General features: G+C 47.3%; 1 protein-coding gene across 20 annotated transcripts in view; it reads left to right on the top strand.

The window, feature by feature from the left end:
• The first annotated feature begins 244 nt into the window (after positions 1-244).
• LOC308495462 (P antigen family member 3-like) overlaps positions 245-18,820 on the top strand; it is a 37,616-nt gene continuing 19,040 nt past the window's right edge. For 7 of the 20 annotated variants that reach the window (XR_013992984.1, XR_013992985.1, XM_081043735.1 and 4 more), the window contains exons 1-3: positions 264-598; positions 16,980-17,281; positions 17,385-17,555. The gene's annotated coding sequence lies outside the window, so the exon portion shown is untranslated. Of the gene's footprint in view, positions 599-1,303; positions 1,361-16,979; positions 17,282-17,384; positions 17,556-18,047; positions 18,144-18,820 lie in introns of those variants that run through there. The other 13 variants (XM_081043739.1, XM_081043728.1, XM_081043736.1 and 10 more) reach the window with 9 other exon arrangements.

Genomic DNA, 18,820 nt, shown 5'->3' with positions numbered 1-18,820 from the left:
TCTGGAGGGGCGCCTCTGTATTCCGGGAGGTACCACTGGGGAGGGCGTTTGGGAAAACCCCACTGTGTGTGTGAGCACACTGAGGGTGTGTATACAGCGGCCGGGCCCAGTAGACTCGGAGGTCTCCATTCTCCCGACCCGCTGGACACCGAGTGGCCTCGGGGTGTGAGGTTGCGGCCCTCACTGTCAATTCCCGAGATGCACCCGTCCCTTGTCACGTGGTCGCATCCAGCTGGAAGACCCTGGGTGGAGAGATTGCGGGTGGGGGGTGGGGAGGATAAAGGAACTGCTCCCAGGTCCATGCTGTGCGCTGATTGGTCGCGGGGAGATTGACGGAATAAACCCTCCCAGAAGCCGACCCGGGGCGCGGGATGGCTCCCGCTGGGCCTGTCATCTTGGCCTCGCAGTCTGGCGGCCCCGTGCCCGTGGCCATCTGTGTGGGATGTCGCCTACTGCAAGCTGGAGCTGAGGGTGAGGCGTGTGTGTGCCCGCGTGTTCGCGCGCGCGCGTGTATTTTCAGAGCGTAGAAGTTTCTCCGAGTTGGACTCCTCAGCGCCTGAGCGTCCGGACAGGCCTGGCGATGCCGCCCCTGGCAGTGGTGAGTTCCGCGCAGTCGCTGGCGTGGAGTCAGTGCCCCACGCTGCGATCGCGGGTGACGGCGCTGTCTTCACGTGAGCTCCTTACTGTCGTTTAGCCCTATGTCAGTCACCAGCCTAGTGTGGCGCGATTGGCACGGCATCGGAGAGACTCTCACACGCAGGCAGTTAAGGTCCAGGGAGCGGTGTCTGCGCTCCTTGGTGTCCCTGCCTGGGAAGTGAAGTGTCAGGCATTTGGGGATGTGTATGGCGAGCTGCCACCTCACAGGTGCTCTGTGGGTACACTGGCTCCCTGTGAGCCTTTGAGGGATTGTGCGCGAATGGGAGGTTTTATCTGAGCGGATTCTGTGCCACGGACTAAAGGTCTCTGCGGCCTCGTGTGCCCCGTGGGCCTCGTGGGCCTACACACGTGTACCTGGCTCAGCATTTTCTGTGGTTCCCGGCGTCTGTGTCCCGGGTGGAGATCTGTGTGTGGGACCGCACCCCGGGAATGAGGGCTCCCAGCACTTTGTGATGCTGGGTCTGGAGCTGTGATCTCTCTGAACTGAGTGGGGTGGGCGGAGGCTTTCTCTTAAGGTAGGAAGTAGGGGGGCTGTTTTGGGGTCTGTGTCCAGGGTGTAGGTTCTCTGATCCGTATGGGGACGTTATCCTAAGGTTATGGGGTGTTTCGGAGTTAATTGAGCTTCTGTCTTCCTGCTTTCGGAGCCCTTGTAATCAGTCGGCTCGTGCCTGGGAGCTTTGGGAGCCTACCTGCAGGGTGAGAGGTATCAGCAGTTTTAATTTGTTTCCTGGGATGAGGACCTTGGTCTGCGGGGTGGGCGCTGTCACAGTGTGTGTGGCCTCTGCTGTGTCTGGGAGTGTGTGACACAAGCGGTGACCTCCCTGTGCAGAGACGTTTGGAATCTGTTTTAGGTTTTGTTGACTGAGCTGTGTTTGGTGTCTCTGGGTATGTGAGGTGTTTGGGGTTTGTGTGTCTGGTGAGATCTCTTACCTTCTCGGGTGTGAGGTCTCTGTGTAGGACCTGAGGGATTTGGAACCTGTCAGATGGGATTCCAAAGCCTGGAGCCCCACGTCTTGGTTGTGTGTCCTTGGGCAAGTCACTTGTGTCCTTTAGACTTGATATGCATCATAACCAATAAATGGGGCCAATTCCCATGTTGGAAGACAGTGTACATCTTAGCAATGTGTGTAAAGAGTCTGGGTCCCACTCAGTTTTCCACAAGAAATTTCTGAGTCCCTGGTACAGTATGTATCTGAGCAGCGTTCTAGGAGATGGGGTACAACAGAGAACTACATTGATGGAATGTCTGACTCATAGAGTTGCTCAGTACAAGTATAACATATCTGGGACTGGCAAGTCCAGTGGAGACTGAAAATAACGGGTTCCGGGCAAGGCTATGAGGGGAGAATGTTCTCAGTGTATTGAGCGTGATCAGAGAAGGTCTCCCTGAAAAGTGATGAGTGAGCAGAGGCCTGGAGGAAGGGAGGGAGCAGGCCGTACATTACCTGAGGGAAGAGCATGCCAGGCAGAAGGAACAGCAAGTGCAACAGTGCTGAGGCGGAAATCCACTCGGTGTGTTCCTGGGTGTCAGGGAATCCTGGGGTGTTCGTAAAGCCCTCATCACTGGGTTTGGCACACAGCGCTCATGAAAGGTGTCCGGTGTTGCGCTCTGTATTTCCCTTCCCACTTGTGAGGGAGGTGAGGTCAACCTCTTTTCCAGAGGAAAGTCCTGAGGCTGCAATAGTGGCCTGAGGCTGTTCTCCCCCTCACATCTGAAAGTGCTAAAAGAGGGGTGAAGTATTTGACTCTGTCATGGAAAACAGAGGCTCTGAGTGTCAGAGCTGCAGGGCTGACACCATCCACAGTGAATGTGGGCCATCCAGCTGATATAAATGACAATCCAGGCATCACGCCCATGGTAGTATTTCTACTGTTTTTTAATGAAGTCCCTGTACCATTCTTCCTTTTTTTTTTTTTGAATTGGGGAATATTGGGGAACAGTATGTATTCCGGGGTCCTCAGCTCCAGGTCGTTGTCCTTGACTCTAGTTGTGGAGGGCGCAGCTCAGCTCCAAGTCCAATTGCCATTTTCAATCTTTAATTGCAGGGGGTGCAGCCCACCATCCCATGAGGGTATTGTACTGGCAACCTTGTTGCTGAGAGTTCAGGCTGTAAGCAAGTGAGCCATCCAGCGCCCCTCTGGAATCTCAAAGACAGCTCATTGTCTTCAATCTTGGTGTGCACAGCGTTGCTCACTGGCCCCTGTGGGACTGGCACCGCCAACCCTGTTGATCCTAGTTTGGACTCTAACCTGTGGAGCCATCTGGCTGCCTCTAATGTTTCTATTGTTGATGGAAGGCAATACCTTCATAATGAAACAGGAACTCAGTCAGAGGAGACAGACCGGAAGGGGAGGCTGCAGAAGAGTGAGCTTAATCCCTCAGGTTTCATAGTATTGCCTGGATTCGGCTGCATTCACCTTAATTAAGTGATTGTGTTGGGTATGTTCACCTTTTCCTCTGCCTTGACCATTCTTTCACTTCCCTTCTCTTTTGTGCCAGAGGAGTTCAGTCCTCAAGCTGTCACGTGAGGTGCTGCAGAGGAAGGCAAGCGAATGCTTCTAGGTGCTTCCCAGCTAGGGGAGTCAGAGCTCAGGCAGACTGAGGAGGGCATCCACACCCAAGGATAGGGTGCAGTGGGGGACAGAGCCCCAGGCCAGTAGGAGGCTGTCCCTGGGGGTTGGGTGGGAGAGGCTACATGGATCCGGGATTCAATGCTGAGTAAGTTGTGGAGGGAGGTCACGGGCAGGGGATACTTGAGCACAGCATGTGAGGCTGGCCTCTGTTTGGGAAGGATGCCATATACTACGTGTGCCAGTTAAGTTCGCGAACTCATCCTAGAAAAAGTGCTAAGTACCTCATCACTGATTATCACTACGGTCACCTTCGAAATACTTCCGTAAGGAAGCAATGCTCAGATGCCAGTGCCTAGTCCAGCCTTCAAAGCAATTTGGAACTCTTTTTCTAGAGTGGCCAACGGAGCTGTCATCATATTACCCTTGATGTCCTATGTCATCAAAATGTCGTCTTTTTAGTATTTCGTTTATCTTCAGGTAATGAAAGAAGTCACTGGGGGCCACGCCAGGTGAGGAGGGAGTGCATTCCAATACAGTTACTTATTCACTGGCTGAAAACTCCCTCACAGACAGTGCCCTGTGGGCTGGTGCATTGTCCTGATGCAAGAGCCATGAATTGTTGGTGAAAAGTTCTTGCAGCCTTTTCAGCACTTCCAAATAGCAGACTTGGTAAACTGTTTGTGCAGTTGGTATAGATTCATAGTGAATAATCCCGCTGATATCAAAAAAATTTTCGCCACATCGTTGCAAAAGTTGAGGAATTTTTAATTGTCCTACCTCGTACACATTGGGTGTCATCACATCAGTAAATAAATCAGGATATGGGAGCCACGACACTCACTTTAGAAAGGGGAGCATCTCATGTGGAAATAAAGAAACCTAGAACAAACTCTGAGATGTTATGCTGGAATTGGAGGCCTCTATGGAACTCGTGGTTTTCAATATACGTACATATTCTATTAGGTGATAGATACAGATGTACCTATGTATACCCGTGTGTGTGCCTGAGTGCGTACATACGTGTATTCCAACAGTTTTGGGTACCCCCACAATCCAATGGCAGTAATCACATGTAGGCACCAGATCCTGGTTTCTAAATACCATTCTCCACCAAAGACTGGTGCCTGGACTGGGGGAGGGAAAGGATACAGGAATCCGGCTCAATTTGTGGTGTGAATAATGAGCCTAAATTCAAGGAATGATGGGGACATATCAGAAGGATTCCGGAAATACCTTGAAGGGGCTCCCACTTGAAAGAGTGTAGACAACGTTTTTCGGCTCTCGGATATTATTAATATGTATCATCTGTAAGTTTTTTCTTCAATTAAAGTTTCTTGGGGTGACAATTGTTACATAGATTTCAGGTGTACAATTCTGTAATTCATTATCTGTATCTCACCTTGTGTGTTCACCACCCAGAGTCACTTCTCTTTCCATCACCATATATTAGACCCCATTTACCCTCTGTGAGAGCACCCTCCCCCCTTACCTTCGGTACCCCGTAAACCATTGTCTGTTTATGTGTTTTTGTTCCTTCATGTATATGTATTGTTCTTTTGTTGTTTTCAGTTTTGTGTACCACATATCAGTGAAATCAAATGGTTCTCTACTTTTTCTATCTTATTTCACTTAGGATTATAATCTCAAGATCCACGCATGTTGTTGCAAATGGTCCTATTTCATCTTTACTTACTGCCGAAGAGTATTCCATTGTATATATGTATATAGCACAACTTCTTTATCCATTCACCTATCAAAGGACACTTTGATTGTTTCCACGTCTTGGCCACTGTAAATAAAGCTGCAATGAACATTGAAGCAAACTTGTCTTTATAGATAAATGTTTTCAGATTTTGGGTGTAGATACCCAGGTGAGGGATTGCTCACCTCTTAAAAGTGCATTTCCCTCTTAGAACTGGTTTTCCTGCGTCATAAAAATTTTCTTAGGATGTGTTTTCATTCTCATTTGTTTGTTTGTATCTTTTGAGCTCTCCTCTTATTTCTTCTTTGACCCGATTGTTCTTTAGAACTATGTTGTTTAATGTCCACACATTTGTGGTTTCTCTTGCTTTCTTTTTGCAGTTGATATCCAATTTCAGAGCCTTGTCATCAGAGAATATGTTTGGTATGATTTCAATCTTCTTAAATTTTCTGAGGCTAGTTTTCTGACCCTATATGTGGTCTATCCTTGAGAATGGTCCGTGTACATTAGAAAAAAATGTGCAGTCTGGTGTTCTACGATGAATTGATCTGTAAATGTCAATTATGTCCATTTCATCTAATGTGTCATTTAGGGCTGCTAGTTCTTTGTTTGGTTTCTGTTTGGATGATCTATCCATAGCTGTCAGTGATGTGTTTACGTCCTCTAGTATAATTGTGTTTTGGTCAGTTTCTCCGTTCAGTACTGTTAGTAGTCGCTTGGTATATTTCGATGCTCCCTGATTGGGGGCACGAATGTCTATCACGGTTATGTGTGTCTGATGTATGGTCCCCTTTATCATTAGTTTGTTGTATTCCTTCGTGTATTTTTCTTTGATCCATTTACCAGTATTTGTCAATTTGGATTGTTTCTACTTTTGACTCTTATGAACAAAGTTTCTATGAATGTTTGAGTACCGGTCTCTGTATGGACATATGTTTTTCGTTTCTCTTGGAAAGGATCCTCTAGGAGATTTGCTGGGTCATGTTATAAATATATCTTTAACATTAAAATTTAAATGCCTGATATGAGGATGCCCCCTGAAGTTTTCTTGGGGTTGCTGGTTGTTTGATATACCTTCTCCCCTATTTCACTGGTGATCTGTTTGTATCTTGGAATCTAAACTGTATCTCCCATAGCCGGCATGTACTTTCATCTTGCTTTTTCAAATCCAGTCTGTCAATGTCTGCGTTTTGACTGGATGGTTTAATCTGCTCACATTTAATGATCTTATTGATGTAGGTAGACTCCAATCTGCATTATCCTATTCTTTTTTTCTGTGTCTCTTCTCTGTTTGTTCTTTGGTACCTCCTTTACAGCTTTGTTTGTATGTTATAGATATTTTCTAATGGAACATTTTGATTTCGTAAGTGATTGTTTTCACTATATTCTGTGAGTTACACTAGTTCCCCTTATCCATGGGGAGTATATTCCGAGACCCCTAGTGGATGCCTGAAACCACAGGTAGCACCGAAGCCTACATACTATGTTTCTCCTATACATACATGCACTTTACAGCTTCCGTTTGGCATATCTGGTTTGTCAGCAACCCTGCTCTTCCGATTTGGGGTCGTTGTTAATTAAAATAAGGGTCACTTGCACACAAGCACTGTAATACGTCAACAGTCAGTCTGATAACCCAGAGGACCACTAAGTGATTGTAGGTGCTTCCAGTCCAAGCATCCTTTTAGAACTGGACAAAGGGATGATTCACGTGGGTGGGGTCAGAGTCGATGGCCTGAGATTTCATCACACTTCTCAGAATGGTGCCAGATTTAAATCCCATGAATTGTTTGCTTCTGGTATTTACTCTCTGGCTTTTCCCCCCCAAGGTTTTTAACTACCTAAATCATTTCTTTAAAATATATTGGACTATTCACACCTGGGTGAGTTTTTGTAGTTCATGGTTTATGGGAAATCGATCCATTTCTTCTAAGATGTTCCATGTATAAATGTGGAGTTGAATGTTGTATTATCATATTGCCCCTTTCAATTTTGCTGGGTCTGTAGGAAAATCACCGCTTTCGTTTCTGCTGTTGATAACTTTTCTTCGCTCGCTCCCCGCCCCCCCCATTCTCGATCTCCTAAAGGTACATAAATGTTGTACATTATATTAAATAATGAATTTTAATTTCACTGAGTTTCTACCATTTTTTCTAGTGCAATTTTTAAATATTTTTGGTTTCAAGTAAAGTAAATATTACATATGCTTACCAGGAAATTTGAACACCATAGTATTGAGCAACCCTTTCACTACATCAAAAGCCAGTGAGGATGAAGGTGAAAATTCAAAAGGGTGTGTCACCGTTGTGTAAATGCTTAGAATTTAATAAAACTCTATGGTTTGAAAGAATAGGAATGATTACAAAAAGAGCATGGTAGTCAGACACTGATTGTTAATTATTAAATAAGTTTTGTTAAATGTCTTGTTATGACATTGGGTGTTAAAATCAGCTTTCAAGTGCACAATTGTATAATAATATGTACATGTTGTATTGTGAGTTTACCACCGCGAATCAGTTCTCCTTCCATCATCATATATATGACCCCCTTTACCCTCTTCTACCAGCCTGCTTCCTTACCTTCTGGTAACCATGAAACTGTTGTGTGGATATATGTCTTTTTCTTTCTTTGTCTTGATTGTTTTTAGCTTTCACTTTTATATCCCACATATGAGTGAAGTCGCATACTTCTCGAGTTTCTCTGTCTGACTTATTTCTCTCAAGCTCGGTCGTGTTATCTGTTATCTGTTCCCAGTGGAAGTAGCTCATCTTTGCTTATAGCCGAGTTATGTTCCATTGTGTATATGCCTTCTCCATGAATTATTAATAGAGGTCATTGGAGTGGAAGCAGGTCCCTAGTGAACCAGGCTGCTGTGTAGGTAGCCTGAGATGGAAAGTGAGAAGCAGTGTTCTCCCGATCATGGATTTAAGATAAACAATTCAGTAAAGTTTCTAGTTTTGTTATCAGTGCTCAGGGTCTCACAGAAACGGATGTGTCCCTTATTGGGATAGAGCAGGAGAGTATGGACTGGGAGAAAACAGCTAGAGAAGGGTGCCTGATGGGGAGATTATAGCACTTAGTAAGCTGGGTAAGAAGGGGCCTGATGGAAGATGGCGAAAGCTGCGGGTACACACAGGACACCCCCAGAAGTGGAAGGCTGTGTAAGCAGAGCCATTAGAGTGAGGGAGCAGGACTCCTAGGAAAAGATGTTGAGGACATGAGACAGGGAAGGCTACAAAGGGACATCATGTGTTCATTTGTGTGTGTGTCTGTGTCTGGGGACCTGTGATAGGCAGGGCGTGGGGTGGATTCTCTGATGCCCAGGGAAATGCCTTGGGCAGGGGGTGCAGCATCAGGAAGCTATATATAGGTATAACAGCTCTGAGGACAGAGAGGCTCCGATTATGCAAGGACGAGGCTCCTGGGCCTGAGGTCCCCTGGAGGTTTCCTGAAAGCCAGGGGGGGGAAGAGGAGGAAGAGGAGGAGGAGGAGGAAGAAGGGAGGAGGGAGGGGGAGCAGAGGCGGAGGGGAATGGGGAGGGACAGGGGGAGGAGGAGGAGGAGGGTGTCTCAGGACCTGCCAGTTGAAGGCAGAAGCTGAGTGGGCCGGGCGGGAGGAGGATGACTAGGGCAGTGCTACAGGTTCCGCACGAGGGCGGAGGCTCCGCTGTGTCAGTCGGGCGACAGGACGTGGACGTCACAGTGCGGGGACGCTAGCGGACATTGCAAACGCGGTGCAGAAGGGACCCTCAGGCACAAGGCTGCAGGGCGACTGGCAAGGACCTCACGGCGCCCCGGCGCGCAGGATCAGAACTGGCCAATCCGGGAGCAGCGACGCCACGCATGCGCATCCGCCGGGGAGCGTGGCTTCCGGCCCTTGTTGCCGGGATCCAGGGCAGCGGGAGAAGGCGCCGTGCCCAGGGCTGCCCGGCGGCGCTACTCGGGTGGTCGCAGTGTCCGCTGCTCTTCAGCATCCGCGCGCTTCTCTTGCTCCGCCAAGGTCTCCTTGCAAACCGCCTAAGAGAGAGCGGCTTTTGAGTTGCATGTGAGCCATTTGGTTTCTGTGGGCAGCAGGGGGCAGTGTGGTGACGCGCAGCCGCCGGCTCCCCTCTCCCCCGCCCTTCTCGTTTGAAAAAACTCGGCAGTGTCTTCACTGCAAAACTGAGGTTTCCTACTGCGCCTGCGCGCTGCACTCGAAATTACTGTTTGTTGGGCTCCCTTTGAGTGCATCTGTTTTGAAAAGGTTGTGCTTGGGAACAAAAACCCATTTGCCTTCAAAATTAGCTCTTCTTCTACTGGGCTGCTTGGGTTCCTCAGGGACTTGTGTTTCCGTTTCTCTGAATGCGCTGGTCACTGTCTTGCCACATGTGGTTTGGCCTTGGCTGGGCCTGTATCCAGAGTTTCTTCAGTGATGAAACGCCCTCACATGTCAGGGTAGAAAATTTGGAGGACAGATGAATGTACTGAAGACTGACCCAAACCACAGTCCTGTCACCCCGCCAAGGCCATTATTAGTGTTTTGCGCTAAATGTCCTTAGAGATTTTTCTTCAAAAGGCCTGCATTTTCAGTATACTTAATCGTTCATTTTTGCATCGTGACCTCTCCCTCCTTGGGGTTTCAAGTCAGTTTTTCGTGTTTGAAAATCGTTTTCATATTTAACGTCATTGTACAGAAAAGTAACGGTGAGGTGTTGTAAAATGTAGAAAGCTTTTGTAAATGTGGGTATAAAGAATACACTGAACATGACCTTAGGGGCCCATAGCCGGCCCTGCTATTGGATTGGGAACAAGGCAGGTGCCAGCACCGTGTATGAAGCCAGCCTGATCTGAACGCAGTGGTCTTTCTCACTAAGTCCACTTAAGACTTCTTACGTTCATTTCTCTCAAGCCTCACATAACTACAGTCCCAGGTTCCTTAGGAATAAATGAATAAGTTTAAAATGAATAAGGTTCATTTTAAACAGTACTGACCACAAAAAGTTTGAACACATTGATCGTGACTTCTTTACAATAAAAATGCCTGCTTATTGGACACCCAGTTCTTCCCTAGTATTTTCTTCCACTCTGGTCTCCTGGACGGCCTTGCGCCAGGGCTCAGGAGAACTCCCTTCCAGTTCGTGGGCTACCAGCCTTACCGTTTTTGCTCTCTGCGCTGCTTTGCTTTCTGAGCTGCTGTTTGTTCCATTTTAAGAAGGGCACTTGCACTGCGCTATTAGTTGAACATGGAGTCCCAACCAGGGAAGGGGTGGTGATAGGGCCCCTGGTCCGAGTCAAAACTCTGCTTTTTCGGCATGTGTTGGAATTCGTTCTAGGAAGCGTTAGCTTTCCTCTTCTGGAGTGTTCAATATCCGTGGTCTACATATCGTAATATTCCCGGTGATGCCAGTCCCCCAGACACGAAAGGAAGAATGGAGAAGGGGGAAATTATAAACATGAACTGGCCCATCCTTAGGGGACAGACGCTAATTGTGACCCAGAGCTTAGATCCCCAACGCGGTGATGCACCTATACATGCCCTAGTTGTAATGGAAAGATTATCAGAAAGAGAAACATCACTTTAAAGCTGATATATTTTTGATACCGTCTTCATACACTAGACATTACCCTGAATTAATGAGTCAATGGACTGTAGCAGCATCAAAGACCAAAACCGAGACGGATTGCAGCCTTTATTTCAGTTTAGGGAGCTTTTCATGAAGGATCGTTTCCAAATGGGAAATCATAATTGCCATATTTGCTAACTAATGGCATCTTTTGTTGCGTTATTCTGACACAGACACCCATTGTTTGAAATTTAAGGATGTAGGGAAACGGTTTACTCCCCCGGAAGTTAGGATTCCAGAGCTGGTGCTCCGACCTGTTACAAAATCATGTGGCGAAGACGTTTGCGTATATACTGTGTGCCAGGCAGTGCACTAAGCCCTCTGTACGTACTGTGGTCTCATTCATGAGAGAAACCTTATCTGGTAGGTTAGTATAATTATGTCCATTATCAGATGAGAAGATTCTGCGACTTAGGTCCCTGCCACAGGTGTCTGTAGAACCTGAACCCTATGATGACTCAGGGCACACGGTTCCCTGCAGTCTCACTATTGGGAACACTGGTAGATGCCTTGAGAAAATGCTTCCTATTGACCAGTGGTGACTTTCGTTTATGGAAGTGACCCTGTGGAACTCTGTCCTGTTGCTGCTGGGAAATTGGGGTCAAACCAGTGGTAGCACCTGGGGAGAAAAGAATCCAGGTCAAGTGATTCAAATGGAGGTTAAAGGCTTCATCCAGCTAATGTGTGTCACCTTCAGACCGGGGACCACTCTGAGCTGAAGCAGAACTGGAGACTGTACAGGGAGTGTAGAAGGAAGGTCCCCGGCTACGGAAAGGACATGAGAAGCCCATGTAGACCGAAAGGAGAGCAGAGGTCCCTGTGCAGGAAAAGGAGAAGAGAGGTCCATGACCGCTGTTCCTAGGTTACAGTTTCTGTAACAGCTGCTAATGTGTGGTTGGAGAGGCTGGGAATTGGTTCTGCTGCTTCTCCGACCCTTGCTGTAAATCTCATTCCAGCAGCCTTCAGAAAAGTTGCTTGAGAGCTGCTTTTGTACGTCTTGTTGTTTGTTCCGATTAGAGGGTAAGAGGAGGTGCCAACACAGGTGCACAGTGGAAGAGAAGCGAAAGGAAATTCAAGGAGACAAGGGTTGAAGCAAGGAAAAGTGGGGCCTGTTTTAATTAATTTACAATGTCTGCTATATAATGATAAACTCCGCTCATTATCACCCCATTCTTTTCAGAGAGGAAGGAAGAGGGATGTACAAGGTCCAGGAATTGAGTCAAGAAGTGGGGAGAAGGAGCAGTGTGTTCTTGGTCTCCTGTCCCTGACCGTAGCCTGGATCATGTGTTTCCACAGGCCAGTGGGCAGTTCTTGCTTGGACATGATGGATGCCCTTGGTAAGGGGTGTAGGTATCAGCATGAAAAGGAAACAAGCAAAGGAGACATGGACTTAGCGAATTAACTTCACGTCCATGAAACTTCGTAGTCTATGAAAATTCTCATGTCTCGTTTTCTCATTTTCTCAGGTACTCATTTTAAAGTTAATTAAATCTCTTTATATGAATTTCCAGTATTCTGTTTTTATGAGGAAGATACAAATTAAATGCACTGGAATTAAATATAGACATGGATATTGAATCTCAGAAATAATTCTTAGAAGCCTTTTTGAAAGAGTAGCGACATAGTTTTCACCTGTCACCTAGCAGGCACTTAAAGCACTGTCAGTACTGTCTGGATACAGTGACACAGGTACTGGCGTGGGTTCCTAGTTAAGGGAAAGTGGCAAGTGTATCAACGTGTAGGAATCCAGGTAAGACACTAGTCTTGGCGTTCTTTTTTATGTTTGAAACACAAAGTAGCAAATGTGGAAGGTGCATGTGTGGATGATAGAGAAAGTGGAATTTCCAGAAGATAAATGAATTACCTAACGTCAACCACTGAGACTTCAGAGTTCCTTACTGCATCCTGCACTATTACAAGGATGTAAACTTGAAGCTGATATGCAAAACGAGGTGAAAGTGATTGGGTGGTGGAGGATTTCTCAATTTTTCTGTCATCTGTTCTCTGCCTTCCCAAATGACTGCCAATCGAAGAATTTCCTTTATCGCCTGACAGCAAAATTAGGAGTGAATGTATGACTTCTCTTCTGAGTGGGTTCTGTAATCGCCCTGCCCCTGGGCAGGATGAAGGGGACAGTTGGCCCTCACCACAGGGAACATAAGGTAAGCATGCTAGAGGACAGACTAAACAAATGCATTTCATACAATGAAAATAGAACTCTAAGCAAAGAATCAGACGGGCAAAAATGTAGCTGCTGGACTTGGGAAGGTTGCAAGATGCTATTTCACTTTGAGAAAGGAATTGGGTTCTTTCTGCTGTCAATGTCAGGTTACGAAATACAATATTTTCACTCTTTTTACTACTTCTACTTTCAGCAAGAGAAATGAATTAAACATTTTCAAGCTTTTTCAAATGATGTTTTGAACAGCTAACTGATGCTCTGAGTTTAATAAAATCTGGTGAAGTCACCATGCCATATGAATCTCATAGTGTTTACTGTGCACCTTTATACTTCAGAAAAGCAGTAACGAAATTCTTCCCAAGTCAATACTGGTCATCCTGGGGGGATGGGACTGTGATTGCTTTGTTATAGTTGTGAGGCCTCCAAATATTCTCCAGGGAGCTTGAAGTGACTAGGGTACGTGGAGAATACATGGATAAAAACCGAAAACAATAGGAGGAAAACTGGTGACAAGACGTTCCGATCAGCAGAAACACAAGATTCTATGGAGCCTGGACACTTGCTTTCCAGTAGGGATGCTACTGAAGGGAGCCTATTTCCCACTGTTGTGCCTGGCACAGGGGGACTTACAGAGAAGCAGCCATTTATTGCAGAGGAGAGGCAGAGTGGTTTTTTTCAAACACGAAGGGCGGGGCAGGGATAAGTTATACGATGCCACAGTGCCATCTAATGTCCAGAGAAACTGAGCGTGCACATTCCTGACATAAACTCCTTTATCTCTAGTTTTCTGGAAAAACACCACAGAAGCTGTGTAAAGACTTCATGCCAATAAAGGCCAGATAAAGCAAACCTCAGCCCAAGAGACTTCTGAGTACCAAAACCAACTGGCCTCTTCCTAAGTCCCGCCCTTGAAACCATAGGAACAGCTTGTCACATTCTTATACACAGGACTCCTGCCCCAACAGGGCTGGAGCTGTGGTGTAATTGATGGGTTCTGGGCCTGCGCACTGACCTGTTACGTTGGTGTCAGTCTGGGATTTCACATCTGGTAGAACTTTCCTTCCAGTCCCTGTGGCAAACTTTCAGTTGAGGGACAGGGTCACTTTTTACCCAGTTACTCCACCTGCCCCTCACTTACAACTGAGGGACAGTGCCAACCCCAGCTCTTCCTCCTATCCTCCCAGACCTTGTTCCCCATCACCCCTCCCTCTACCTCCACGTGCCTGTGATCTCCCACTACTGGTCACACAGTCACTTGCCTCCTGTCAGTCCTCAGTCCAGGGAACCCTCCCCAGGGCCTCATGGCCCAGGAGCCTGACTGGATCAACCCTGGAGTGTCTCCTTAGGGATTTTCTCCTGGGCAACCGACCATCCCGGTGCTCATGGACAAGCACTGGTGTGGGGACAGAGGCAGGAGTGCAGTTTCCAGGCTCTGGGCCGCACGTGGAAAGGTGCTCACTCGGGTAGAAAAGGGCCATCGACTGTGACTGGATGGCCATCAGCTGTGAGTCGTTGGCAGGCAGCTGTAACCAGTGAGCCCTTGGCCACCAATATAACTGCCTTGGCTACATTAGCAGAAAATGGGGGCAAGAAGATGGTGGCTGAGCTAGAAGCAGATTGCAGTTAGCACTGCGGATTGCAGCCAGCAAGGGAGTTTGGTTGACAGATAAGCGGACAGTAGGTTGCAAATGATGTGGCTCCTGCTTCCTGTGTCTACAACCCAGCCGCCTTGGAGCATAGAGAGTAAGACTCCCCTACCTATGGCTGCGTGGGTGTTCCTTTTTGGCCTCACCATGTCCTGCGTTCTTAGCTGAGGAGCAGGAGCTGACATCCTGCATGACAGCCTACATGACAGTACCTGAAGTTTGATGAGAAAACCCGACTTCTTACTGAAGGGTTCATCTTCAATCCATGACCAGGAGATCACTGCTTCTCACTTTCCCTGTCACCTTCCTTCACCTCTGCCTTACTCACAGGGACCCGGCTTCCATCCCAGTGACCTCTCCTAATAATTCGTGCAGAGCACAGAAGCTATGAGGGGGGAGTTCCCTGAGCTTCTCAAACCGAGTCGAGGTGCTTCTCCCCTGGCATCCCCTGCTGCCTCTGAGCGTACCTGCTCCTGACTGCAGCCAGCCCTCACCCGTGCTCAGGGTCCCATGCCTTCCCCCTGCTCAGGGACTGCTCCTGCACTCATCACTCCTCTTGGCTCCTGTCCCTTTTGCAGGCAGCTTCCCCAACAGAGGGGTGAACATGGACCCCCTTTGGGCCTGCGATTTTCCTGATACTGGCTCATTACCGGTTGATTTTCAGAGGAAAACTGTTTCATCTTGTCCTGAGACCATTTGCTCAGTGTATGTCGCTTACGGAAATTGCAAATAACAGACTCACCAGTGGGACACTGAGATCACTGTTGTCCTTGGCTCCTTTCACCACACTGGACAGTGGGACGGGAGAGAAAAGCACTGGGACTTGATGACTTTGGTTTGTGTTCTCTTCTCTAGGCAGGATGGAAAAAGGCCTTAGGATTGAAAAAGTAAGATTTGGGTGGGCAACATATGTTCACATTGTGAGTTTCTATCTCCTTCAAGTGGGAGGGAAAATGAAATCAATTCCTGGGCTGGAGAAAAGCCACAGACAACACAAGGGAGAAAAAGAAAACACCTTCCAAGGCTCTTCTTCACTTTTGTTGCTGCTATTGAAGTCTGCTACTGGCATTCCTTTCGGGATCTCAAAGGGCAGTTATGCCGATAACCCTGGAATTACGATAACACCAAACAAAGGCATTTTCAAATGGCTTTTTTGTTTCATGGCTATGGCATCTGGATGTTCGGCAAAATTGTTGTCAAATGGTACATGCTTCTAATTTAACAAATGCTAGAGGGATCGTCCCCATCAGGGAAACGACCAAAAAAAGGTATGAATGGGATCCACCTCCCTTGCTGTTTGACTGTGGTGAGCAGACGGGAATATAAACTCTGAATGTTAAAAAGGTAATATGTTCGCATTGCTGATGTTTTTGCTCACATGGTTGACTGTGGAATAAAGGAGACAAGAAAAAAAGGCAGTGTGTAAATGGAGATACACATTTTGGTTCTTGAAGCAGTTTTCAATTTCTAGGTAACGCTTGTGAAATTAGATACGTGGTCCATCAGATATCTGATGATGTCGGGCGTATGAGTGTATTTTTGAATGGGCCATGTGGGCTCTAAGACCCACGCGATAAACGAGGCTTCAGATAGCCTGGCTTGTCCCTTGGACGTTGGAAAGTGCTGTGTGGCCTTGCAGCTCTTGCATTGCTGCTGCAAAGCAAAGCCTGTGCTTCCTTGGAATGGGAAATGCACAGATCCTAAATGGCCCGCCTGACTCTGTGGTGAAACCTGATGTTGCTGCTCTGGGCTGTGTTGTCCTCGGCAGGAGCTGTGCTGACCTGCAAGGAGGCTCAGTGAAGAGAACTGGAACTCTGGGACCTTTCCAGATGTAAGACCCCCCTCCGTGAGCCCATCAACTAGGGAAACATCCCATCTGCTGCTTTGTCGAAGTCACTTGCCCAGGGAAAGGTGCTTGTTCTCTGATGGGAGAACCTAACATGGAGCTGAGGATCGGCCCTATATTTGTGATATCGGCTAGCTGCCTTCCTGGTAGGATTCTTGTCAGAAGCTGCAAGATGGGGAAGGACACAACACACAGAATGTGACTCTTCCATCAGGCTATCTCCCGGCTATGGACTTGGGTTCTAATTTCCAGCTTACTCCCAGTTTGCCACAATGGACTGATAGCCCGCCTCTCCCTCCCTCACCTTGGTCTTCCTGCCCACACCTTAGGAACTCAGTGGTTTGTTCAATGCAAGCATTCCCAGCAAGGAATTCATCTTTACAGCTGGCTCACGAAATAACTGCCTGAGGCAAAGGGGACATGCCTTATGGGAACCTGTGTAAAATTGCTTACTACATTTAGGATTTCATCCTAATGAATTCCTGTCCACCGAAGTCGAGTTCCATGGTAAAAGTTCTGCTCCGGGAAGGTTGGAAGAAAGATGTACAGCATAAGTTTCCACTAGTGTCCCAGGATTATTCTGAAAGGGCGCCCGGCCTCTTTTACATTAAGAGGTTTGGCACCTGTAAAGTGGGTCACGTCTGGGAATTAAATGTGGGCCGTGAGTCTGTGTTTCCGTGAGTTGAATTAGACTCGCTCATTTGATCTAGAACTTTTTGTTTACATAGACCCAGAAAAACTTAGTGGGCCTCTATGTGTTTCGCTCCTAGGATCACCACGGTTACCTCGTCTACAAGGTCGGTGTGTGGGAGTCAGACTCTTGCGATTGCGGCTGTGACTGCTGTGCATTAGGGGAACCGCACCCACCTGGCCTGTGGCCATTCAGTGCTGCCCTGGCCTCCTCAGCGTCCACATACTGCCGCTTTGGGATCCAAGTTCATGTAGCTTTTCCTCCTGAGTGGCTGCGGTGCAACTGTAAGTTCTATACGACAGTGAAGAGCAATCACTTGGGCTTCCAGGAGGGATGCCGGGATCCTCCTCACACATGTGTTTCTCATCGTGTTGGTGAAAGGTATGTGTTCTGTGCCCTCCCAGTTTGCATGTGGAGCTGTTAAGTGGCAATCCACTCTAACATTCTAATCCCCTTTGCCCTTGAATCCCTTCCGCTCCATTAGGTCAATGTAAGAACATCCATTCCTATGGAATTTTTTCTTGGAATGTCTTGGAATTTATTTGCACCAAACGGAGCATGTGCACAGAAGCAAGCTATCAACAGATGGAGAAAATGCTCTGGAGAATGGCAGTGTTGCATTTTGTTTTATACATTTAGAATCAAAGGAGAAAAGGTGAGGACAAGTGACGTGAAATTCATTGCTGGCAAATGAGGGAGGTGGGAGAAAACACAGCGGGGAAAATTCCGGGATTGGACAGAAAGTTCAATGGAGAGATACATACTTCCTTTACATTGGTGGGTACAGGACCCTTAGCGTTTGTCATTAGCAGTAAACAGAGATGGTATTTTGGCAAGATCATCACGGTGAGGAGTTTCGTGGATTTGTGGCCTGGTGCCTGTTGTCGTTCCTGGGAAGGGTCTGTAAAAGAAAACGACTCTTTCATTAGACAGGTACGTTATCCTAGATACATAAGACCAAGGGATGGTGCTCGCTTGAGGTACAGATTAGCCTTTTGCTCAAGAAGCTCTAGGCCTTGTACCCCACTACCTACCATGATCTTCCGTTCCCAGTTAGAATTTATGATGAGACCATCCTCTGTGGTTCCTTTGGGTCACTGAGTTTCTCTGGCCCTCAAGAATTCCTGCACTTTTGCCTTCTGGGCAGCCCCTCTCAGGTTCAGAGGAGTGAGCACATCTCATCATGGGTCCGACTCTGAGCTCACCTCCAGAGGCCTGCTGGGAGAAGCATCTGGTGATGGAGGTACAGGCAAAGACAAATAATGATGGGGGAGAGATCTGAGAATGCTTAGCAGTGTATTGCATGTCATCTAAAGCACGGGGGTGGGGGGTGCATCGCCATTTCCTCAGACAGTGCAGGGTTAATCCCTCAGATAGATTTGGAAAGGCCTGTCCTACTGAGGTTCTGGAAACCACTACTGGGTGGAGAAGACTCATTGCTGGGGGGCTGGGGAGACTCCTTCCACTGCCAAAGAACTCATCAGAATTTAGGGGCTGAATATCCCCAGGTTCATTCCAACTTACAGGATCCAGTTCTTTCCACATCAGTTGTCCTGGCTTTAATAGTAGACACCTTACAAGGATAGGACTTCAGCAAGCTTTGTAAGTTAGCCAATTGCAGAAGGAATCTGCATTTGGTTTTCAGCGATTTCAGCCCTGTGGATACCGGATATGAGGTTCTCCTTCAGGGCACAGCTAGAAAAACTTGGGTTTTTTGCTGGCTCTTGAGCTGGGAATTCAAACCCCGGAAGTCACCTTGTTGTTTAACCACTTTCTCCTGGGACATTACAAGAAACCAACCGGTGTCTGTATATTCCTTACTTTTTCAACAATGTTCCCAAGTATCACATTCAGGATCAGTTAGTTGCTTACTTCCTATGAGTGGTTGACTAAGCGTATCCAATGCAGATATTTTGCATA

Source organism: Rhinolophus hipposideros, assembly GCF_964194185.1.
Source record: "Rhinolophus hipposideros genome assembly, chromosome: X".
Classification (NCBI taxonomy): Eukaryota; Metazoa; Chordata; class Mammalia; order Chiroptera; family Rhinolophidae; genus Rhinolophus; species Rhinolophus hipposideros.
Note: the sequence above shows the minus strand (reverse complement) of the source record. Positions and strands in the feature narration are given on the sequence as shown.